The sequence below is a fragment of the Phoca vitulina genome, unplaced genomic scaffold (genome assembly GCF_004348235.1).
Source record: "Phoca vitulina isolate PV1807 unplaced genomic scaffold, GSC_HSeal_1.0 scaffold7, whole genome shotgun sequence".
Taxonomy (NCBI): domain Eukaryota; kingdom Metazoa; phylum Chordata; class Mammalia; order Carnivora; family Phocidae; genus Phoca; species Phoca vitulina.
This window is the reverse complement of record NW_022589710.1, coordinates 67597457-67622437: the sequence shown is the minus strand read 5'-3', so window position 1 is coordinate 67622437 and position 24981 is coordinate 67597457. Positions and strand designations below refer to the sequence as shown.

At 40.1% G+C, this 24981-nt stretch overlaps 1 long non-coding RNA gene, 9 other non-coding genes and 1 pseudogene across 30 annotated transcripts in view; all 11 read right to left on the bottom strand.

The window, feature by feature from the left end:
- Positions 1-24981, bottom strand: part of LOC116633301 — a 69944-nt gene that overhangs the window by 20105 nt on the left and 24858 nt on the right. For 15 of the 21 annotated variants that reach the window (XR_004299611.1, XR_004299626.1, XR_004299624.1 and 12 more), the window contains 14 exons: positions 24223-24307; positions 22770-22855; positions 22191-22274; positions 21230-21297; positions 20674-20763; positions 19699-19753; positions 18809-18997; positions 13268-13352; positions 12306-12396; positions 11307-11380; positions 9480-10082; positions 7800-7863; positions 5738-6166; positions 2089-2161 (listed from right to left, as the gene is read on the bottom strand). This is a non-coding gene — a long non-coding RNA (uncharacterized LOC116633301). Of the gene's footprint in view, positions 1-2088; positions 2162-5737; positions 6167-7799; positions 7864-9479; positions 10083-11306; positions 11381-12305; positions 12397-13267; positions 13353-14405; positions 14521-18808; positions 18998-19698; positions 19754-20673; positions 20764-21229; positions 21298-22190; positions 22275-22769; positions 22856-24222; positions 24308-24981 lie in introns of all 21 variants that reach the window. The other 6 variants (XR_004299613.1, XR_004299616.1, XR_004299617.1 and 3 more) reach the window with 6 other exon arrangements.
- On the bottom strand, positions 10451-10524 carry LOC116633433. The gene has a single exon (XR_004299711.1). It is a non-coding gene; the product is annotated as a small nucleolar RNA SNORD113/SNORD114 family (small nucleolar RNA).
- LOC116633382 lies at positions 11869-11944 on the bottom strand (annotated as a pseudogene).
- LOC116633381 lies at positions 12864-12938 on the bottom strand. The gene has a single exon (XR_004299667.1). It is a non-coding gene; the product is annotated as a small nucleolar RNA SNORD113/SNORD114 family (small nucleolar RNA).
- On the bottom strand, positions 13841-13912 carry LOC116633374. Its single transcript, XR_004299661.1, has one exon. It is a non-coding gene; the product is annotated as a small nucleolar RNA SNORD113/SNORD114 family (small nucleolar RNA).
- LOC116633410 lies at positions 17137-17211 on the bottom strand. The gene has a single exon (XR_004299692.1). It is a non-coding gene; the product is annotated as a small nucleolar RNA SNORD113/SNORD114 family (small nucleolar RNA).
- On the bottom strand, positions 19317-19385 carry LOC116633406. Its single transcript, XR_004299688.1, has one exon. It is a non-coding gene; the product is annotated as a small nucleolar RNA SNORD113/SNORD114 family (small nucleolar RNA).
- LOC116633429 lies at positions 20278-20351 on the bottom strand. Its single transcript, XR_004299708.1, has one exon. It is a non-coding gene; the product is annotated as a small nucleolar RNA SNORD113/SNORD114 family (small nucleolar RNA).
- Positions 20828-20899, bottom strand: LOC116633416. Its single transcript, XR_004299698.1, has one exon. It is a non-coding gene; the product is annotated as a small nucleolar RNA SNORD113/SNORD114 family (small nucleolar RNA).
- On the bottom strand, positions 21792-21863 carry LOC116633375. Its single transcript, XR_004299662.1, has one exon. It is a non-coding gene; the product is annotated as a small nucleolar RNA SNORD113/SNORD114 family (small nucleolar RNA).
- Positions 23678-23749, bottom strand: LOC116633401. The gene has a single exon (XR_004299685.1). It is a non-coding gene; the product is annotated as a small nucleolar RNA SNORD113/SNORD114 family (small nucleolar RNA).

The following is a 24981-nucleotide window of genomic DNA, read 5'->3' as shown; positions in this document are numbered from 1 at the left end:
GGACACCCTCCCAATTGAGGCTCTCCTTGAGGCCACGGCAGGGGGAGTTTTGGGGTAAGCGGGCACTCAGTGGGCTCTGGGGTAGGGAGCAAGCCCAGGTGGGCTGAGGGCGGCCCTGGCCCCGCTCCCCTGATGGGCCAGGCCGGGAGTGAGCTAGCTCCACAGCCTGTGTATTTTGAAACATGCTGTTTGGGGCAACTCTAGAGAGCAGGAAGGGAGTTTTCTAGATGCTTCCCTGCAGGATTTTTTTACAAAAGGTCCTGTAATTGGTAGACTTTGCCATGAAAGTTTGTTAAATTCTTTCGTCCTGATGAGCAAACCATAAACGTGTGATGCCACGCTCTTAGGACCCAAGCCCCTGGCACAAAGGAGGACGGTGCCACCAGTCTCCCGGGGGGGAGCAACAGACTTCTGCGCTCTGTGTTCAGGGCACCCCTCTGCTGCCCCTCTCAGCCCTGTGCATTCGGGGGAGGCAACTAGGATGGGGACTGCTGTGCTAGATTTGGGGACACAGCTGAGCTCACTGCACTCATCTGAGCCTCAGTTTCCTTCTCTGCAATGGGGGGGGGCGATGAGGTACCCTCCGCAGCAGCAGGGGTGTGAGTGAAGAGCAAGAAGCACCTACCGACTGGAGCCAGCTCTGCGAGGGGAGGGGCGAGGGTAAGGGAGGGGCACACCCCCTGGGAGCTACACCCTGAAGAGCCTCTCCCTCCCTTCTTTCACCAATACCTGCCCAGTGCTTTCTAGCTCCCCAACCCCTTTCCTTTGTGCCCCACTGCACCCCAGGGAACAGCCATCATGCTGCGAGGCCTCATCTTCCAGCCCGTCCCAGCCCCCATTCTGCCCCTTCCTCCTCCGGGTAGGAACCCAAGGCTGCACACAGCGTAGTCCCTGGGAAAGGGTGGCTGACGAGAAAGAGCCCTGGGAGAAGCAACCAGGAGACCCACAAAGCGAAGGACTCAAACCAGAGGGTCCCGGGCCACCCCCACCATCTTCTGTGGCTCGAAGGGAATCTTCCATCTTTGGTGACCTCCCCCACATTCCAAGTACGGCCTTCCGGAGGCCGATGAGTGCCCACCAGCTGCACAAACAGCCAAACCAAGGAATGTGGGCGCATGGCTCACCAGGGGACTAAATATTTGGATAGGTGACCTGTGGAGCAGTGGGGTTTTGGCAGGTCGGGGGGGGGGGGGGGGGGGGGGGGGGGGGGGGCGAGAGGAGGGTCAATGCCAAGGGTATGCATAGGCACGAGGGGCAGGGGCCCAGAGTTGCAGGGAAGCGGCAGGGGCCCCAGGGGCACAGGGGGTTGGACAAATGCCCCTTTAAAAATGTCTGAACTCTGGCCCGGGGGTTCTGCAGAGAACCCCATGGGGGGCTATTAGTAAATGAGGCCAGAATCCCAGTGGCGGCCGGGGCAGCGGAGGGGAGGGGACAGCTTAGGAAAGAGAGGCCACGGGAGGGACACATGTGCCCAGGCCTGCCCTTGTTCCCTCTGGACAGTCGCCAGCAGCCCCGGATGGCGGGGGCCACCGGTTCCTGCTGATCCCGGCAACATCTGCCGGGGACAGGGTCCAGCCCCTGCCAAGCGAGCAGGACTGTCTCTTATTTGATCACGTTGATCCGAGGGAAAAGAAAATATAACAAACCGGCCCCAAAGTGACCAGTGAAGATCAAGGGCCTGGAGGACAGCGAGGAGGAGGGCTGGGACCAGAGTCCAAGGGAGAGCCATCTTTTTCCCCACCCCATCCCCCAACAGGACAGGCAAAATGGTGATGGCAGAGACTCTTGCCATCATCCTTCTCCTGTGTTTACAGATGGGGACACTGAGGCTGGGCGGCCGTTGGCTCCAACCCAAGTCTCACACAGAGGGAAGAGGGAAACGTCACCCTTTGTGAAGGTCCCAAGTGACGGCTGAGGCCCAGCGAGCATGGCAGGCTGGTGGAGGGAGGGGGGGAATGGGCAGCACCCTCGGGCTCGGGGGGTACAGCGGGGGCTGGGGGGCACCCACTGTGAGGCCCAGCTCAGGTGGGAGCTCCACGGGGCACAGCACACAGCAAGATTTCTGCAGGATAAATGAAGGAAACTTACTTCTCTCTCACACAGCGCAGGAGCACAGAACGTGGAGCGCTCTGGTGACTTCGAAGACACAAACTGCTCTTTCCTGGCAGAAAAAGAAAAAAATGTCAAAAGAGAATGAGAGGGGCGCCTGGGTGGCTCAGTCGGTTAAGCGTCTGCCTTCGGCTCAGGTCATGATCTCAGGGTCCTGGGATCGAGTCCCACATCAGGCTCCCTGCTCGGCAGGAAGCCTGCTTCTCCCTCTCTCGCTTCCCCTGCTTGTGTTCCTGCTCTCGCTCTCTCTCTCTGTCAAATAAATAAAATAAAATATTTAAAAAAAAAAAAAAAAGAGAATGAGAGGCCACGAATCGCCCTGTCCTAGAGGCCAGTCCCCGGCCTGGCTGCACTCACAGCTCAGCAGGGACAGTGGGACAGCCAGTCACAAGGGCTCGAACACCGAGAACCGTCCTCCGGGCCTGTCTATGTGTCCCTGCATCCCTCCGCCTCCACCCGGGGCCTGCCGCACCTGTGACCCTGGGGCACCGGCCTCAGCCTCCACTCTGGGAGGCAGGAGTGCACTGGGAGGAGCCCTAGCATGGAGTCATGGAGTCATGCCTGCCCTCCCCATCCCCAATTGATATCACCTGTCTCTGGAGGAAACGGGGAAACTTTTGGCATAATATAATGCTATTACTCTTTCTCCTCAGTGTCAGGACCCACAGGCTCTGGTCCTCAGCCCCACCTGGGCCCGCCCCCCAGGGGAGGGGCAAGCCCTAAGCTGAGCCTGCCCCTGAGCATCCCAGTCCCAGCTAGTGCCACATACTTGTCCCATCCATTTCAGGACCAACTCCGTCTCCGCTCCGGCCCCGGGAGGGTTTGAGACCTCCGCCAGAGGCTTGGAGGAAGAGCTGATGGGGCTGAGTGAGCTCACTCCAGTTTCATTAGAGAAGCAAAACCGAACCGCGGAATTCTGTCTTGCAGACCATCAGCCTACTCAGTGACAGCTGAAGGTTTGTTTTCAATCTTCGCTTCCCTTCTTTGCAAGGAGGCCCCAGCGACCCCCGCAAACCAGACTTGGCTCTGGCCAGTGGCCACAGGGTTTCAAATTTTGAAATGAGCCTTTTGCAAAATGTTCAGTTTCAAGCCCTGGTCCAATGGCCCACATCCTGTCCAAACTTCCTGGGGGAGTGAGATTTATTTAAGAAGGAATAAAATCTCCACGTTCACATCCTTGAGTGAAAACACGCCCCATCCCAGGCAATTTCAAGGATTAAGGTTACATATCTCTTAATGAGTCGCAGGCGGAAGGCAAAGTAGAGTTGGCTGGAGAAAAGGACAGGCCTCAGTAATGAGGTGCTATTCCCCAGTGCCAAGGATCCCAGTTCTCTGCCAGGGATAGACTCTGCCTCCAGAACGGCCTCACAATCGTTCTTGTGTGCGTCCATTCACTGTCTCATTCAACCAGCTTCTGATGGATGGACCCACCAGGTTCTGTCCTAGACAGAGGGGGATCCAAAATACCCAAGACCCAGCACCCACCACCGGGCTGGGAAGGCAGACACCGAGCACAGGAGAGGTTTCTGAATGGAGGTCAAATTCATGGCCGTGCAACAGTCCAAATGTGAGGTGACCCAACCGACCAGGGGGAGGCAGGACAAGCCGTCCTGCTATTGCTCCGTGGGAGGACAGGGTCAGAGCAGGAACGTGTGCAAAGGCACAGAGACGCAAATGCACAGACTCAGGGAGGGTCTGCAGGGCAACACACAGGGCCAGGAGTGTGTGGTAGGAGCCAGGGCGAGAGGCCAAGTCACAAAGAACCTGAGCGGGAAGGCAAGGAGCTTGGGCTTCCCCATGGGGCTTCTGGAGCTCACAAGAGGGCTCTAGGGAGCATGGGACTCTTTCTCATGCATTCTAGAAAATTCTAGATAGACTGTACAGACCACAGTGAGGAGAACAAACTGGAGGAGGGGCAAAAAGACCAATCCAGAGGCTGACGCCAGCCCAAGATGAGGGAAGTCTGGACTGGTGTGGGGGAGGGGATGACAGAGGTAGCCTCGGCATTCCCTGAAGACATGCTGACGGGGCGGGACCGAAGTCGGAGGCAGAGGGAGGGAGGCGTGGGCCAGGGTGGCTGAAACAGGCCACACCAGGTGTGCTCTAGAACATCACAGGGAAGCTAGCGACACAAGGGCCATTTTAAGAAACTCAGAATGAAATGTGGTGGAGGGAGAAGAGGTCAACACATATTCCACCGGACCCTCAGTCTGTCATCTGGCAGCACATGTAAGAGAAAACCTTGAAAATTGACGGGCAGATCAAACCCTGACACTCAGCAGAGCCGTCCTTAACAAGCACAGGGCTTGCGTGAGACGCGGTGTTTGGCTGGTGGCCACTGCCCAGGTGATAACCACACAGCCGCTACACAAACCCCACAACCCACTCACTCCTCTGTCCTCCAAGGACGTCCAAGGACCCCCACGCCTATGGCCTTGTCCTTTGAGACTGCACCCCCAAACAGAGAAGAGAAGCAGAGGGAGCTTATCGAGAGGGCCAGGCCAGCCCAGCCCAGCCCAGGTGGCAGGTCAACCATGCCCCCAGCACCTCGGCTTCATAAAATTCATCACAAGTGTAATTAAGTAATTTTGCTGTGAGAGTTTGTTTAAAATCTAGCTCCCAAGCCTTGGAGCTCCACAAGGGCAGACAGAGGATATGGCTGGTTTCTTGCTATTTATACGCAGCCTCCGGAGCCACAGAAAGAGCCTAATATTTTTTGAACAAAGGAAAGAATGGATGATTAAGTCACCATTTTTTTCAAGTCTCGACCTTCTAGTGGACTACATAACACAAAGAGAAGACTCTGTCCTCAAGGAGTACATTCCCTTCGGAAGAAACCAGCAGGTCCTAACGAACACTGTAACACAGGTTCTGTCACGGGTATGAGGATGCACCAGTGAGGAGGACAGGACGAATCTAGACGAAGGGATGTGGGGAGCCAGGAAGGAAGACAAGGGGCTACGTGAGTGTGAGACAGGTTGGGTTGGCGGCGGGGCAGTGAGGCTTAGCACAAAGCTGAGCAACTGGTGGAAGCACAGACAAGAATCTACTGGAAGTTGCTGACCACTGTGAGATCCAGACAGCTGGTTTACCCAGCAATCCTGGGGAATGGGAGCACGTAAGTCCTGTCTCCTACGTCCACACACATGTGCCAGTCACACCTTTGATTCTAGCCTAAAGCCACCAATGTTGATCCTGCTGCCCACCCTCAGAATTCAGGGGGTCCGGAGTGCTCACTGCCCAGAAGACTCAAAATTAGGGTCCCACATGTCCACAACTGAGAATGGTTGGGGGGGGGGCCTCTACCTGATTCACTCTGAAGTAGAAAGGCCAGTGATTTAAGCTGAAATCAAATCGTCAGGAAGAAGGAAGCCATATTCCAAGCCAAATGACCAAGTTCCATCACCCAGTCCAAAGGACACAAAATCAGGAGTGAGAGATGGAATCCAGGGTCAGGAGCCAGCAAGACAGGAGAGGAAGAGGAGTGGTCAGTGTCAGCCATAAAGTGGGTATAAAATTACAACATATAATTGCAAGAGGGAGGGAGGATGTAATATTGGGGGCAGAGGGGACGGAGGGTGGGTCTTGGGCAAATACCCCACATAGGGCAAAGGTGTTGCCAACTTACTTTTCTTGTCATCTGTCCCTGGCAGAATGGCATGTTCTGCTGCCTTAAAGGTGCATGGTCTGGGCCAGCCGGTCCCATCCAAACTGGCATTCTTCCAGAACTTCGTTGGACTCGCCATTCTTCTGGGACAGGGAATCTGGGTATTAGTTGGGTATCATTTGGGAGTTTTCAAATAAGTACAGTTGAAACCATTCAATTACAGCTACTTTAGGTGATTTCTGAGGCTTCTATTCCCTCCCAAGTACCATAGTGTGGACATTCTAATAAGCTCCTGCTAGACAAGGTTAATTCCCATAACAACTGTTACCCTTATCGAGCGGACGATGCTGAGACTGGAGGTCCAGAGGCACCTTAAGTCTAACCCAAAGTCCTACAACGACAACCAGAGGAACTCGGCTTGCTTGCACAGGCAAGGAGCTGGCCCACTTGCTGGAGGCATAAAAACAAGACCAGGTTATTTTCGACCTCCAGTCTTGGCAGACGCAAGGGCAGCTTTCGGGAAGACCCAGGACTTTGATTCCCCAATGGCAAGCCAACGTTGCCCAAGGATGGGCCAAGGTCCAGGGTAGTCAGAACTGCCAGTATCCTGTCTCACTGTCTGGCACTGAACCCTAGAAGCCAGACCCAAGGGAGAATCTGGACTTGCGTAGGAGGATGCCACAGACCATCTGACACACAGCACACTTCCCCACAGCACAGTTCCCAGACCATTCTGAGAAGGGCCATCCCGGTTCCACAAAAGCACATGTATTTTTAGTTATTCATTAATTCATTCAGCAATAATTTACTGGGCGCCTCCTAGGCTCCAGAGAAGAATGTGACCCGGTTCCTGGCTCTCGGGGCACATCCATCTAGTGATGACATGTACACCAATGCCCATGATGGAGTAGCATGGGCGCTCCCGTGAAGCCGTTTACAACGCGCCGGCATTCCCAGCATGCCGTGAGGTTGGGGTGTGGCGAGCTCTCTCTGGAGCGGTCGGGGAAGGGATCCCAGTGTGAGCTCACTCATGCACTGCCTCACACATGGATCACTGACTCACTCACTCCTTTCTTGACTCCCCCCTTTACTCATTCATTCAGTGAAGTTGTTCTTGGATTACATTCCCATCCACTGACTCATTGACTGACTCACTAATTCATTATTTTATTCACTCACTCTAATATCCACTCCATTCCTCCATCCACTTGCTAATGCATCCACTCATTAATTTCTCTCATTTGTGGACTTATTTATTTACACATTAGTTAAATTATTCAACTTTTTCCTTCTCTCATTGATTAATTAATTTCTTCACCCACTCAGTTTTTGGCTTATTACTAAATTCATTTGGTTACTTATTCACTCATTGATGCATACATTGACCCACGCTTCATTCATTCCCTCATTACTAGTTAATTTTCAATTCTCTAGTAATTCAGGAGCTCATTCGGGGATTCACTTACTCATTCTCGCATCCATTTGTGCACTCATCCTTCACTTACTGGTCCTCCTTGAGCAACTAGTCTTTCACTCATTCACTCACGGACTCATTCATTCATCACTCACTCATTATCCTTTTGACACTTTTACTTACACATGGTCTCATCCACGCATTAATTCATTAATTAATTCATCATGCATTTATGCACATATCCATTTACTCAACTCATTGTCAATTTATTAACACATTTGCATACTCCTTCACATTTTCATCAATAGATTTCCTTTTGTTTCCACAAAGACTCAGTCATTCATTACCTCACTGTGTCATTCAATCATTCTCTATTTCATTCATCATTTATTCCATCTCTCACTCAACAAAGATCTATAATCTTCTTAATCTGAGAGAGTAGTCTAAATCTATTTTTTGAATGGAGATCTGTTTTGTTTGTTTTTTTCAGTTTTGAAAAATGAATTAAGCACGATCTTGTCAGGATAAATTCTTATCATTTGTCCATGAATGGTCTTCATTGATTTCATTTTATGATTGCATGAAGCCATTTATTCTTTTTAAACAATACAGTCATCATCCATGAATAAAAGGATGAAACCAAGAATAAAAACTTAATCTACTACTTACCCCAATCTATACTGTCCTTGGCTACATCGGTCACAGTCAGGATCTTCATCATTAAATATAATGACTGAAATGGCCAATGTGTGGCCATTCAGGGGCACAAAGCAGATGTAAAAAAGAATAAAATATACTCATCACTGGTTCATACTTGGCACTTACTCATTTAGTTAACCATTTGTTCAATTTTAATTTTTTCTTTCTTCATAAATCAAACATCTAGGAACCCACTGCAAACAAAGAGCAGAACACTGACCATTAAATACCTATGTCTAGTTGCTTCTTATGCTAAGTGGTAACAACCTTAATCTATATATTTTTTTTCTTAATGGACCAAAATATATCAGAACTGAATTAGTAGTATTTCCTGTTTTGTAACATATCCTTTAAATTGGTCTTTTGCTTTCTTTTTTTAAAGATTTTATTTATTTACTTGAGAGAGAGTGAGTGAGAGAGAGCACACAAGCAGGGGGAGGGGCAGAGGGAGAAGCAGACTCCCCCCACTAAGCAGGGAAACGATGCGGGGTTCAATCCCAGGGCCCTGGGATCATGACCTAAGCTGAAGGCAGACACTTAACTGACTGAGCCACCCAGGTGCCCCTAAATTGGTCTTTTTCTATTTCTATTTCTATTTTTCTTTACCTTTGAATATATTTGTTTATTGATCAATTCCTTTATTCACTAATAATATAAAATCAATATCCATGAACCCTTCTCAACTAGATTCTTAAACTTTCCTGAGATCATCGCCGCAAAGTCATAGAGTAGTTCTCTGTGCAATGGACCTCAGTGGTTCAAAAAAATGATTGATCATAATTTTCATTCAGATGCATTCCATTCACATCATCGGTCCAGGCCTGGCCCTTCTGCATTTAACTTTTAGATGTTACATTGAACCATTTTTTGGTGTTACAGTGACTAACAATGAACCCACCATCCTATTCAACAACTAGAATACTGACCCCTGAAATGAGTAACAGCTTAGATCTTCATGAAGAGAGGAATGTTTAATCAGCGGGACTAAATAAATAGTAAATGGGACAAACATAAAATGAGACTTGAAGTTTTGAAATGAATGAAAAAAGCTAGGTTTTTTACTTGTACTTCATTTGTACCACATTGGATTAATTATAAACTGTGGTTTGTAATATATTTACATTATTGGTCTATGCATGACATTTTAAAAGTTATTTATATTTGTTTTATTTCCTTCCATTTTTTGTTTACATTTTCCATATATTTTTTTTTTTATTTGAGTATAGCCAACACACCATGTTACATTAGTTTCAAGTGCATAACACAGTGATTGAACAACTCTTAGAGGGTACGATGCTAAGTAAAACAAGTCTAAGAAAGGCAAATAGCGTATGATTTCACTTATATGTGGAATCTAAAAAGCAAACCAAAAGAATAAACAAAAATCAGAGTCAGACCTATACATAGAGAGAAGATACTGATGGTCACCTAAAGTGCGGGGGTGGGATGGGTATAATGGGTGGAGGGGTGGGAGATACAGACCCCCAGTTATGGAATGAACAAGTCAAAGGAATAAAAGGCAGAGCATTGGGAATATGGTCAGTGGTATTGTAATAGTGTTGCATGGTAACAGATGGGAGCCTTTTTTTTTTTAACTGATACAATGAAAACCCACAAACTAACCACCAAACCAAGAACTTGGTTACTTACGTAGCATGATATGCTCCTTCCCACAGGGAAAAGGCAAAGATCTTCATGATTGGAGAGTAATTTAATTAGCTACGGTGCATCCATCCTGCTGAATGTAAAGAGGATGTTGACAAACTAGATTTGGGGTTTAAATATTGAACATGAGGGAATCATGACAGAAATTTCTCATAAACAGTGATGTATGCCATATTCTTACATCTGGCTCATGAATGGACCTCCATTTTATTAATTAATATATTAAGTTATCCATCCATTTTAATAATATAATGAGCACCATTAAATAAACTACCCAACATAAGAACGAGGACTGCTGCAGACAATTGACTCTGGGTCCCATACCCTCAGAGCTAAAAGGATAGAATTTCTTTTATAAAAGGGTGTGTGTTGTGCTAAATCAGATTTATCATGAACCTTGGTTTGTGACACAATCTCATCATTGGTCCTTATGTGGACTTCTTTGATTATATTCCATACTTTTTAATCATACAGACAACCGTGAATGCCCTCAACAAATAGCCCCAACAAAGGCAAGAATTGGGACTAGTACTCACACTGAACCATAAAGGTCTTGATCATTACAGAATCAGCTCAAGTGTGTCCACTCTGCAGAGTAGAAAGTAGATGGGAAAATAAAGGAGGGGGAATGAATATGAATTCTTTTTTCAAATTTAATTTTTTTAAGTTTTTATTTAAATTCCAATTGGTTAGGGGCACCTGGGTGGCTCAGTTGATTAAGCATCTGCCTTCAGCTCAGGTCATGGGATCGAGCCCCATGTCGGGCTCCCTGCCCAACGGGAAGTCTTCTTCTCCCTCACCCTCTGCCTACCACACCCCCTGCTTGTGCGCTTTCTCTTGCTCACTCTCTCTCTCTCTCAAATAAATGAAATCTTTTAAAAATTAATTAATTAAATTCCAATTGGTTCCATATGGTGTAATATTAGTTTTAGGTGTACAATATAGTGATTTAACACTTGCATACAGATGTCCAGACACATATTATTCATCATTCTTGATTCATACACTACCACTCACTGTCAATGGTCCAAGTTTGTGAATTCTTTTCATTTAGATTTTGCCTATTGATTTATTCATTAATTTGCTACTTACTCATGAAGAAATATACATAAATCCAAAAAAACCCAGAATAAGCCTCAACATCCCTAATATTTATCTATAAAATCATTTCTCACAGACATTAGATCTGTTTCTTAAATTGGCCTCAGTGTTTCATGTATGGACATAGCAACATAATGTTTCATGTCAGTCCCATGTTTATTACTGGATCATGTTTGGCTCTTTTTGATTATATTTCCTACTTCTTTTTTTTTTATTAAATAAAGATTTATTTATTTATTTTAGAGAGAGAGCATTTGCAGGTGAAGGGAGAGAGGGAGAGAATCTCAAGCAGATTCCCAGCTGAGCACAGAGACCAGTTCGGGGCTCAATCTCATGACCCAGAGATCATGACCTGAGCCAAAACCAAGAGTTGGACGCTTAACCAACTGAGCCCCTCAGGTGCCCCTATTTCCTACTTCTTTTTTAAACTTCTTTTTCTTAAAGATTTTTTATTTATTTGTCAGAGAGAGAGAGCAAGAGAGTGCAAGCACAAGCAGGAGGAATGGCAGGCAGAGGGAGAAGCAGGCTCCCGACTGAGCAAGGAGCCTGATGCAGGACTCGATCCCAGGACCCTGGGATCACGACCTAAGCCTAAGGCAGGCGCTTAACCGACTGAGCCACCCAGGCGTCCCCCTATTTCCTACTTCTTAATAATGCATTCACCGCTCTTAAATTGCGCAAACCAAGATAAGAACTTTGACTATTACTCACACACTCTGGTCTCCATGCTAAGACAGCCATTGAGGCCATGACAGAATGCCAGAATTGGTGAGCCAGTGCCCATTCTGAGGAGTATAAGAGAAAGCAGAAAATAAAGTTTGAGATCTTCTATCCATTGGTCCTTTGTATTCCACCTTCCATTTACTCAGCCATTTAATATTTATTAATTGACTGTGGTATTTGCTTACTTTTCTCTTACTAAAACAAATGTTGAACTTCTAATTCATTGATTCAGAACAAAACACTGATTATTACTTACCAATGGCTATGTAATCCAAGGTAATACCTTTGGTCTACTTACTATGCATTCCAGATTATATTAATAGTATTGTTCTCCTTATCACATCTTTTCACAATTTGGAATATGCCTCACTCCATTCATCTTTAATCATTTAAATATTTTTATTGATCCTTCCATTGATTCTTTGATATTAATATAATCATAATCTATGAGCCATAAAATTAGAAGCAAAAGATTCTTACATATCTCTAACATTTATCTATAGGATTTTGTTTCAACAGAGGAATAGACTAGATTTCTATTGTATTAGTGTTGGACCTCAGAGTTCCAGACATGTAGTAGTCATCATCCATGACTCATACCGCCACCAGTGGTCATCATTGATCCAGACTTGGCCCTCATTTTAATTTGTGTCTACATGAATTTTATTAATTCATCAATAATAATAAAAGAACTACCTGAAGTCCTAAAACATGAGAGTAAGATCCTTAAATATCTTTAACATCTGTCTATAGAACTATTACTCATGGTAATACACCTTTTTCATTACTTTATTTCAATGTTGCATGTAAGGATTAATCAAAACAATGCTTCACATCAACCCCATACTTATGCCGGGGCCACGGTTAACCTTCAAAATTATATTTCATATTTTTAAAATAATACAGTGAATGCCTTTAAAAAAAAAAAAAAAAAAAAAAAAACAAGCAAACACTGAAACCAAGACAACAACCTTGACTATTACTCACATTGATCTCCATGCTCCTAAAGCAGAGATGTAACCATGGAGCTCACAACCCTGGAGGATCTTACATCAGCTCAAGGGTGTCCGTTCTAAGGCTTACAGAACAGAGGAGGAGATAAAGAAAGGTTGAGACATTATCAGCGTCAGCCCTTGTATTCCACTTTTTATTTAGTCAGTCATCTAGGTAGTTATTTGGGATAACATTTTTACCTTCTCTTAAATAAACAGTGTAGGTCTTGCCACTGACACAGAATCTGAGCACTGACTATTGGTAATGCTGTCTGTAACATCCTTAATCAAAGAATATTCACTTCTTAGTGAATATCAGAGTTTTCAGTATATATCAACAGCATTTTTTGTCTTACCATATATTTTTATAATTGGACAATGCTTAACCTTATTCATCTTTACCTATACATTTTCAATGTTCTTTCATTGATCCAATTGTAATAATAGTTTGAATATACATGAACACAAAGACCAAAATGAAATCCTTGTATGTTTCTGACATCTGTTTATAGAATCATTTCAAAAAGAGAAAATGGACTAGAATTTTTTTGGGTTGGACCTCAGAGTTCCAGACACGTAGCATTCATCGTATATGACTCATACGCCACCAGCCGTCATCATTGATCCAAGATTAGTCCACTTTCTCTTCATTCATTTCTATGATATTTATTGATTAATTCATTAATTCACTAATTATACTTTCAAACTCTATGACTCACAAAAACTGAGAAAGAGCCCTAATATCTCTAATCTGTATATAGAACAATTGTCATATCAATATATCTCGTTCATTAATATCTTCAGGTTTTTATATATGCACCCATTGATATAATGCTTCATATCTACCCTGTATTTACTAGTAGGCTACATGTGGCCTTATTTGATTATATTTCAAACCTTGTTACACATTGAATCCTCTAAAAGAACACAAACCAAGATGAGAACGTTATTACTCACTTTGGTCTCCATGCCTCTAACAAATACATGGAACCAGGAGCTCAAGACCATGAAAGATGCTGACATCAGCTCAAGTGTGCCCATTCTGAGGAGTACAGAGCAGAACAGATGATAAAAAAAATTATGCCATCTCTCCATTGATCCTTGCCTTTCATCTTTAATTTAGACAGTCATTTGTGCAATTGTTAATTTCAAGTGTATTTATTTCATTTTCTCTTAAGAAAACAATTTTGAATTTGCCACTGACCCAAAACATAAACACTGTCTATAATTTATACTGTCTATACTCTCCCTAATCTAAGAGGTAACAGTCATATGCTGTTGAACTTCAGTGTTTTGAAAATATATCCACAGCATTTCTTGCCTGATCACGTATTTTTATAATTGGACAATGGTTCACTCCACTTATCTTTCTCTCTTTCTTTTTCTCTTTCTTTCTTTCAATTCACTTATCCAATTATAATAATGGAATGAAAAACCATGAGCACAAAGGCCAAAAAGATCTTTGTGTATTCCTGACCTCTGTATGTAGAATCGCTTTAAAAAAAGGAAATGGACTAGATTTCTCTTCTGTTGGACCTCAGAGTTCCAGACACGTATTCATCATACATAACTCATACGCCACCAGTGGTCATCATTGATCCAGTATTGTCCCTCTTTTTCGTCATTCAATTCCATTTGTTTATTGATCATTAATTCATTAATAATAATCTGTAATCACTATAATTCACAAAAACCCAAGAAGAGTTTTTATGTCCCGAATCTGTATAGTGGACTTTCATTAATTAACCTCAGCTTTACATATATGTAATAATCAATGTAATGCACCATCTCATTCTCACATTTAGAGTGCCTGGGTGGCTCTGTTGGTTAAGCTACTGCCTTCGGCTCAGGTCATAATCCTGGAGTCCCAGGATCAAGTCCCGCATCGGGCTTCCTGCTCTGCAGGGAGTCTGCTTCTCCCTTAGACCCTCTCCCCTTTGTGCTCTCTCTCTCTCTCTCTCAAATAAATAAAATATTTTTAAAAAATCAATCTCACATTTATCACAACTGTACAATTGGCCATCTTTTTAATAATACATTGAATACTCTTTAAAAAACCACCTAAACCAAGACAAACACTTTGACTACTACTCACATTGGTCTCCATGCTCCTAGCACACATATGCAACCATAGAGCTCGTGACCATGGAAAGTGTTAAATCAGCTCAAGTGGGTCTGCTCTGAAGAATACAGAGCAGAACAAGTGATTACTAAAAAAAACAAACAAACAAAAAAATGCAGATCTTATCTCCATTGATCCTTGATTTCTGCATTTCAGTTACTCATTGATATATTTATTAATTTTCCATAAATGTTTTTTTCTCTTAACAAAAGGAATAATCTCAAACTTGGATCTGATATAGAACAGTAAAATTGACTCTTACTAAACAGTGTCTACATGATCGTAAACCAAAGAGATAATATTCTTAATCCATTTATTTCTTAATAAGCATCAGTGTTTTCAATTTTTAGTAATATTTTTTGCCTGATCATCACATAGGTTTATAATTGAAAAACACTTCATCCTCTTCTTTATCTATTTATATTTGTTTAATGGTTCTATCATCGATTCATTAGTAATAGTGAATCTAAATGTATGAATCTAAAATGAGAACATGATATCTATATATTCCTAACATGTGACTACTGGATCATTTTAAACAGGAAATAGACTAGGTATTGTGTTGAACCCCACACGTATTGCTCATCCACAACTCGTACACCACCAATCATCATTACCTGTCCATGCTAGACCCTCACTTTCTTCATGCGTTTTACATTTGTCCTCAATTAAATCATTAGTTCTTAGATACTAATAAAAGACACATTTATTCAAGAAAACATGAGCACAAAATCGCTGAATGTGCTTAATGCTGTTCTATAGAATTCATTCCCATATACTATATATGATGTATTTTCCTTTTTTTTTTTTTTTGATTCATCAACACAATGTTTCCTATTATATCTATTTTTGTGCCATGGATAACTTTTTTGTTCTGTTTAATACATTTTATCAATGCTGAGAATACTCTTAAACAAATGATTAATAAAGAACGTCTCAAACTCAACACCCAAAAAATAATCCAGTCAAAAAATGGGCAGAAGACATGAACAGACACTTCTCTGAAGAAGACATACAAATGGCTAACAGACACATGAAAAAATGTTCATCATCATTAGCCATCAGGGAAATTCAAATCAAAACCACAGTCAGATACCACCTTATACCAGTTAGAACAGCAAAAATTGACAGGGCAAGAAACAACAAATGTTGTAGAGGTTGTGAAGAAAGGGGAACACTCTTACCCTGTTGGTGGGAAGTGGTACAAGTTGGTACAGCCACTTTGGAAAACAGTGTGGAGGTACCTCAAAAAATTAAAAATAGAGCTACCCTATGACCCAGTAATTGCACTCCTGTGTATTTACCCCAAAAACACAGATGTAGTGAAAAGAAGGGCCATGTGCACCCCAATGTTCATAGCAGCAATGTCCGCAATAGCCAAACTGTGGAAAGAGCCTAGATGTCTTTCAACAGATGAATGGATAAAGAATATATGGTCCATATATACAAAGGAATATTACTCAGCCATCAGAAAGGATGAATACCCAACTTTTACATCAACATGGATGGGACTGGAGGAGATTATGCTAAGTGAAATAAGTCAAGCAGAGAAAGTCAATTATCATACGGTTTCACTTATTTGTGGAACATAAGGAATAGCATGGAGGACATTAGGAGAAGGAAGGGAAAAATGAAGGGGGGGAAATCAGAGAGGGAGACAAACCATGAGAGACTATGGACTCCAGGAAACAAACTGAGGGTTTTAGAGGGGAATGGGGTGGGGGATGGGTTAGATCGGTGATGGGTATTAAGGAGGGCACGTACTGCATGGAACACTGGGTGTTATATGAAAACAATGAATCGCGGATCACCACATCAAAAACTAATGATGTATTGTATGGTGACTAACATAACATAATAAAATAAAATTTAAAAAAAACAAAAACAAAAACAAACAAATGATTAAAACCAAGCTAAGATCTTTGACTATTACTCACTTTGTTCTCTTTCCTGACACAGAGACAACATAACCTTAATTATGGCAAAAGCTAAATTCAGCTCAGTGCATCCATTCTGAAGAGTACCAAGAAGACACAATGATAAAAAAAAAAAAGAGAGAGACATTCTCCCCATTGACCCACAGTTTAAATCGTTCACGTACATAGTCATTTAAGTGTTTATTAATGTACAGTGATATTTATTTTCCTCTCAGTACAATAAACATCAAACTCACAACTGACTCAGGGTGATACTGACTACTACCTGTCACCATCCATGTCACCCTTACTCAAAGATGTAATACACTTGGTCCATTTATTATCCATTCCAGTGAATATTTTTTTTTTAAAGATTTTATTTATTTATTTGACAGAGAGAGACACAGCGAGAGAGGGAACACAAGCAAGGGGGAGTGGGAGAGGGAGAAGCAGGCTTCCCGCGGAGCAGAGAGCCCGATATGGGACTCGATCCCAGGACCCTGGGACCATGACCCGAGCCGAAGGCAGTTGCTTAACAACTGAGCCACCCAGGCGCCCTCCAGTGAATATTAATATTCATTTTCCTGGCTATATATTTTAGTAATGAACAATGTTTCACCCTCTTCATCTTTATTCATTTATACATTTGCAAATTTATTCTTGCCATTGATTCTTTTATAATCATATTTTTAAAATTTATGAACACAAAGACCAAGGAAAAGATCATTGTAGAATGCTGAAATCTATCTACAGTCTTAATATATGGTGAATGGATTAGTCTTTCTGTGTTGGACCTCAGGGTTCTAGATATGAGGTATTCATTGCATATGACTCAAAAGCCACCAGTTATCATCATTGGACCATAATTGCCCATCTTCATCCTCATCTACATTTATTTATTAACTAATTAATAAGGAAATGCACGTAAATCACAAAAACACAAGAATAAGGTCCTTGATTATCCCATAACATCCACCTATAGAATCATTCACATAAAGACTAAATCTCTTTCATTTAACTGAACTCAATGTTTCATTTATGGACTAAACATGTAATGCTTCATATCAATCTGATATTAAATATCACTATGGTTGGCCTTCTTTGATTATATTCAATACTGTTTAATAATGCAGTGAATAATTTTCTTAAAAAAACCAATCAAACTAAGTCAAGAACTTTGACTATTACTCACATTGTTCTCCATGCTCCCCACACAAAGATGCAACCATACAGTTCGTGACCTTGGAAGAATCCTTAAATCAGGTCAGGAGTGACCATTCTAAGAAGTATATAGCATCTCAGCAGATGATATCAAGATTGAGAAATTGTCTCCATTCTCCCTTGCTTTTTACCTTCATTTGGTTGGTCATTTATTATCCATTCCAGTGGATAGTAATATTCATTTTCCTGACTATATATTTTAGTAATGAAAAATGCTTCACCCTCTTCATCTTTATTCATTTATACCTGTGCTAACTTATTCTGCTATTGATTCTTTCATAATTATATTTTTATAATTCATGAACACAAAGACCAAGAAAAAAATCACTGTATAATCCTGAAATATGCCTAAAGTATGACTTGAAATATGGGGAATAGACTAGATTCCTTTTGTATTGGCCCTCAGAGTCCCACACTCATATTATTCATTCAACTTTGACCATTACTTACTTTGGTCTCTCTCCATACAGTGGCACCATGACTATTTAATGAGGCAGAAGCTGAAATCAGTTCCAGCATCCATTCTGAAGAGTACTAAGCAGAAAATGTGACTAAAATGGTTGAGACTTTTTCTCCATTGATTCATAGTTTCCATTATTCGTTTGCATAGTCATCTGGACATTTAATAGTGGTAATATTTGTTTTTCTCTTAAATTAAATGTCAAAGTTTTAATAGACTCAATCAATACCTATTACTTACCACTATCTTTCTCACTCAAGACATATATACTTGATCATTTTATTTTCCATTCCAATTATATTTCCTTATTATATATCTTAACAATAAAGTGTTTTACCCTCTTCAGATTTATCAGTTTACATTCTATTTATCCTACCATTGATTTTTTTTGTTTGTTTGTTTGTTTTTCTTTTTTCTTTTTTTTTAATTTTTTTATTGTTATGTTAATCCCCATACATTACATCATTAGTTTTAGATATAGTGTTCCGTGATTCATTGTTTGTGCATAACACCCAGTGCTCCATGCAGAACGTGCCCTCCTCAATACCCATCACCAGGCTAACCCATCCTCCCACCCCTACCATTGATTTTTTTTTATTGAAGTACAGTTGACAAAAAAATTTCCTACAAAGATTAGTTAACTAATGCTTCATATTAACATCGTATTTTTTTAAGCATGTTTGGCCGATCACTGATGATATTTCACACTTTTTAATAATGCAGAGAAAACCTTTTTGTAAAACCACAAAACCAAGAAAAGAATTTTGACTATTACTCACATTGTGCTCCATGCTCTTCACACATAGATGCAACCACAAAACTCATGGCTATGGTGGATTGCTTCAATCAGCTGAGGGTGACCATTCAAAGGAGTATAGACCGAGCAGATATAAAATGATTGAGATCTTATGTTCATTCATCCCTGTATTCCACCTTTCAATCAGTGAATGAACAATAATGACATCGTCCTTGACAGAAAACATGAATATTGACTATTACTTATGAATAACTATATCATCTTTAGTCAAAGAATAGATGCATATGTATCTTTCAAAATAGGTATTTGTTTTTAATATACAGTAATAGTATTCCTTGCCTAACCACATATTTTAATAATTGGACAAAGTTTCACTACCTTCATCTTTCTCTATATATTTATTATTTCATTGAACTAATTATAATAACAGAAATGCCTGAACGTAAAGGCCAAAAGAAGATCCTTATATATTCCTGACACATGTCTAAAAGATCACTTAAATGAGGGCAATGGACCAGAATCCATCTGTGTTGGACCTCAGAGTTCCAGACACATATTCATCGTGCACAACTCATACGCCACCAGTGGTCATCGATCCAATATTGTACCTGTTTTCCTCATTTCTACAGTGGTTATTGACTAATTTATTGATTCACTAATTATTCTAAAACCCAATCATCAAAAAAAAATAGCAACCCTGAAATCCCTATTCTGTATATAGAATTATTTTCACATCAATATATCTCTCTCTTTAAATATCCTACATTTTTATGTTTCATGTCATTTCAATATTTGTCACTGGGCTACAGGTGACCATCTTTATTAAATATGGCACTTTTAAAAAAATACATTGAATACCATGAAAAAGAAATCATTAAAACCCAGACGAGAACTTTGACTCTTATTACTCACACTGGTCTCTATGCCACCAGGTTGTACTGCTTGAATCAGCTCAAGTGTGTCCATTCTGAGAAGGACAAAGCACAGGTGATGATTTAAAAAAAAAAAAAAAGTTAAATTCTTATTCGCATTGATCCTTGACTTCCACATTTTTGCCCACTCATTTAGGAATTTATAAATTATTCCTCATGTAAATACTTTTATCTTAACAAAATCAACAGCAGGAGACTTGAAACAGACATTCAACAACAACAACAACAAACTGACTCTTAATTATCTGGGCTAATACGATCCTTAGTCAAACAGATGACACTCTTCTTTTTTTTTTCAAATGACACTCTTGTTCCCTTTATTCCTTAATGAGTTTCAGTGTTTTCAATTGAACTAATAATATCTCATACCTGTCCACAAATGTTCAGAGTTAAACAATGCCTTGCCCTTTCTTCTTCATTATTTGTATTTCTTTAATGGTCCTATAATTAGTCTATTAACAATAATAATCTAAATCTATAAACCCAATACCTACATTGGGTATATTCCTGACACCTTCTATAGGATTAAATAAACAGAATACACTATGTTGGTATTATGTTGCACCTCGTTATCCAGACACATAATATTCATTGTCCATGATTCATCCACCACCATTCATCACCACTGACTCATGATTAGGCCTCTTTCTTTTCACCCTCATAAACAATTGTTTATGGCTTAACAAAATTAATAAATACACAAAATTAAAAATAAATAAATAGAAGATCCCTTAATATCCTTAATATCTCTTCCTACAATCTTTTCCAGAGACTAACTCTGTTTCAAAAACTGACCTCAAGGTTTACATTTATGGATTCATCAACTTAATGTTTCATATCAGTATGATATTTAACACTGGCATATTTTACCTTCTTTGATTATATTTAATATTTGGAATAATACACTGAATGCCCTTAAACAAACCACCTAAGCTCAAACACTGACATTACTCACACTGGTCTTTCCAATGTTCCTAACAACATAGATGCAACTGGACAGCACATGACCTTGAAAGATGCTTTAATCATCTCAAGTGGGTTCATTCTGAGGAGTATAGATCAGAGCAGATGACAATTAAAAAAAAAACAAACCTCACATTTCCTCTGTGTTGGACCTCAGCGGTCCAGACACATATCATTCATCATGAGTGACTCCTACACCAACAGTTATCATTGATCCAAAGAAGACCACTTTCTCTTCATTCATTTCTGTATTGTTTATCGATTAACTCATTAATTCACTAATTATAATTCTAAACTCTACTATTAAAAATAAAACAAGGGCTTGAGCTCCCTAGTGTGTGACCAGAATCATTTCACAATATCTCTGCCATTAACTATCCTCAGTTTTTCATATATGTATTAATCAAAATAATACTTCATATTAATCCCATAATTGTTACTAGGATACAGTTCACATTCTTTGATTATAGTTCATACTTTTTACTAATACAGTGAATATCCTTAAGCAAAATACCAGAATGAAGGTAAGAACTCTGATTATTACTCACACTGGCCTCCAAACTCCTGCAACAGAACTGCAGCCTTAGAGTTCATGATCAGGTCCAGTGTGTCTCTTCTGAGGAGTGCAAGGCAGAGCAGATGATAAAAAAGTGAGATATTCTCTCCAGTGACTGTTGCTTTTCACTTTTCATTTAGTAAAGCACTTAGGTAATCACTAACTTGGTACAAATATTGTTTTTCTCTTAAGAAAACAAATAACTTTGAAATTTACTACTAACCCAGAATCCGAACATTGTCCATGACTTATCCTATCTATGGCATTCTTAGCCAAACATGCAAGAATCATGTACCATCTACTTCCAATGGAAGCCCAGTGTTGTCACAGGATCTGAACAGTATTTCTTGCATAATCACATATTTTTATAATTGGACAATACTTCACTCATTCATATCAATTTATATATTTATGTATAGATTCTCTCATTGATCCAATTATAATAATAGCATGAAAGTGCATGAACTATAAGACCAAAAACAAGATCTTTGTATATTCCTGGTATGTGTCTAGAGGATACCTTCAAAAAATGGGAATAGACTAGATTTCTTCTGTTGGACCTCAGAGTTCCAGACACGTATTCATCATACATGACTCATACGCCACCAGTGGTCATCATCGATCCAATACCCTCTCTCTTTTCCTTCATTCATTTCTCTTTAATGATTAAATTAATTCACTACTAATAATTTCTAAACACTATGATTCACCAAAACCCAAGAAGAGTTATTGCATTCCTAATCTGTTACATAGATTAATCCCATATCAATGTGTCTCTTTCATTAATTATCCTCAGTTTTCCAAACATGGATTAATTAATGTAATTTTCATATATCCTATATTTATCACTGAGATACATTGCCTTCTTTAAGTACATTTTGTACTTTTAAATACTACAGTGAATTACCTCTAAAAAACACTTAACCTAGAATAGAACATCAACTGTTACTCACCTTAATCTGCATCTTCCAATTACATAGAGGGAACCACAGAGCTCACGCCCATGAAGGTATGAAATCAGACCAAGTGCATCCATTCTGAGGAGGACAGAGCAGAGCAAGTGATTTTAAAAAATGAGATTTAATTGCCATAGAGCCTTGCTTTTTATTTCATAGGCTCAGGATTTAGATATTTATTTTTTATCTTTATTTGTATAATATATATTTTATATATAAATAAAAATGTTATATATTATACATATATAAAATGTATATAAGTATATAATAGAATGTATAACTAAATACATAAAATATGTAAATAAAATATTAAATATTTTAAAATATAGTTACAATATAATACAAATTTATAAAATATAATATAAATATATAAATATGTAAATAAAATGAAATATATAAATATAAAATAAATAAAATGGATAAATAATGCTTCATATCAACCTAATAAATAACATTGGCAGATTTTATCTTCTTTGATAATATTTTTAATAGTATTTTTGAATACTTTTGAATAATACAGTAAATAGCCTTAAACAAACCACTCAAGCCAAGACAAGAACTTTGACTATTACTTACGTGGTCGTCATGCTCCTAAAACATAGATGCAACCAGAGGGCTTGTGAAGTTGGAAGAATATTACAGTCAGCTGGAGTGTGTCCATTCTGAGGCGTACAGAGCAGAGCAGATGATAAAAGAGGAGACATTAGGGGGCGCCTGGGTGGCTCAGTTGGTTAAGCGACTGCCTTCGGCTCAGGTCATGATCCTGGAGTCCCGGGATCGAGTCCCACATCGGGCTCCCTGCTCAGCGGGGAGTCTGCTTCTCCCTCTGACCCTCCCCCCTCTCATGTGCTCTCTCTCTCTCTCAAATAAATAAATAAAATCTTTTTAAAAAAAAAAAAAAGAGGAGACATTATTCCATTTATCCTTGATTTACATCTTTCATTTAGTCAGGCATTTAGGCAATCATTATTTGAAGTCTATTTCATTTTTCTTTTTTTTTTTTAGATTTTATTTATTTATTTGACAGAGAGACACAGTGAGAGAACACAAGCAGGGGGAGTGGGAGAGGAAGAAGCAGGCTTCCTGCGGAGCAGGGAGCCCAACGTGGGGCTCGATCCCAGGACCTTGGGATCATGACCTCAGCCGAAGGCAGACGCTTAACGACTAAGCCACCCAGGCGCCCCTATATCATTTTTGTCTTAAGAAAATGAACCTACTTTGAACTTTGCACTGACCCAGATCATAAACATTGTCTATAATTTGTCCTCCAAAGAGGTTACATTCAGGTACCATTTATTTCTCTTTGGACTTCAGGGTTTTCAAAATATATTAATAGTATTTCTTGTCTCCCACATATTTTTTAAACTGGACATGGCTTCTACAATTCAGCTTTTTGAAAAACTTATTTCCACGGTGATATTTCAATGATCCAATTTTAACAAAGAATATAAATGTATGACGAGAAAGATCACATTTCTTTTGTGTTGGGCCTCAGATTTCCAGACACGTATTCATCACATACGACTCATATGCCACCAGTGGTCATCATCGATCCAATACTGTCCTTTTATTTCATCATTCATTTCTATTTATTGATTAAAACATTAATTCATTAATAATAACTTTCTGAATGCTATGATAAACAAAACCCTAGAAGAGCCTTTGTATCCCTAACCTACACATAGATTATTCTTATATCAATGCATCTTTTATTAATTATCCTCAGTTTTCTACACATGGATTAATCAATGTTTCATATATTCCATATTTATCACTGAGATACAGTTGCCTTTTTAAATTATATTTCACACTTTTTAATAATACAGTGAACTACCTTTAAAAAAACACATGGAGTGGTGCCTGAGCAGCTCAGTTGGTTAAGCATCTGACTCTTGATCTTGGCTCAGGTCTTGACCTCAGGGTTGTGAGTTCAAGCCCCATGTTGGGCTCCACATTGGGCGTGGAGCCCACTTAAAAAAAAAACACAAAACACATGGAAACCAAGAAAGGAATTTTAACTATTTCTCACATTAACCTCTGTGCTCTTCTTATATAGAGGTAACCAGGAGCTCACGACCATAGAAGATGCTTTAATCAGCTCAAGTGCATCCATCCTGAGGGTGACAGAGCAGAGCAAGTGATAGAAAAAAACTGAGACTTAATTGCCATTGATCCTTGCTCCCCATATTTCATATAGTCAGTATTTATTTATTTTTTTAATATGTATATATTTTTATCTTACAAAAGGAAAAACTCAATTTCACTACCAAAATGGATAAAATTCACTCTTCCTTATCAGAGTATATGTGACCTCAAAGAAGTGAGAACTTTGTCCATTTATCTCTTAATGGGTATCACTGTTTTCAATGGTTATTACTAATATCTCTTGCTTCACCACAAACTTCAATAGTTAGACAATATTCCGCCCTCTTATTCTTTACATGTTTATTTGTATTTGTTTAATAGTTCCATCATTATTCTATTAATAACAACAAATCTATGTCCATAAAATCACTATGAGGATATGATCATTTTACATTCCAGACATTTCTTCACTGAAACAATTCCAAAAGAGGGAACAGACTAATTAATTTCCATGTTTGCCTCAGAGTTCCAGATTCATACATGAGCAGTCACATTTGGGCCTCATTATAGTCATTAATGTCTACATGATTTTATTGACTAATTCATCAATTAACTAATAACAATAAAATAAATGCTTAGAGACCACAAAAACTTGAAATAAGAGCTTTAAATATCTCCAACATTTGTCTTTAGAATGACTTCC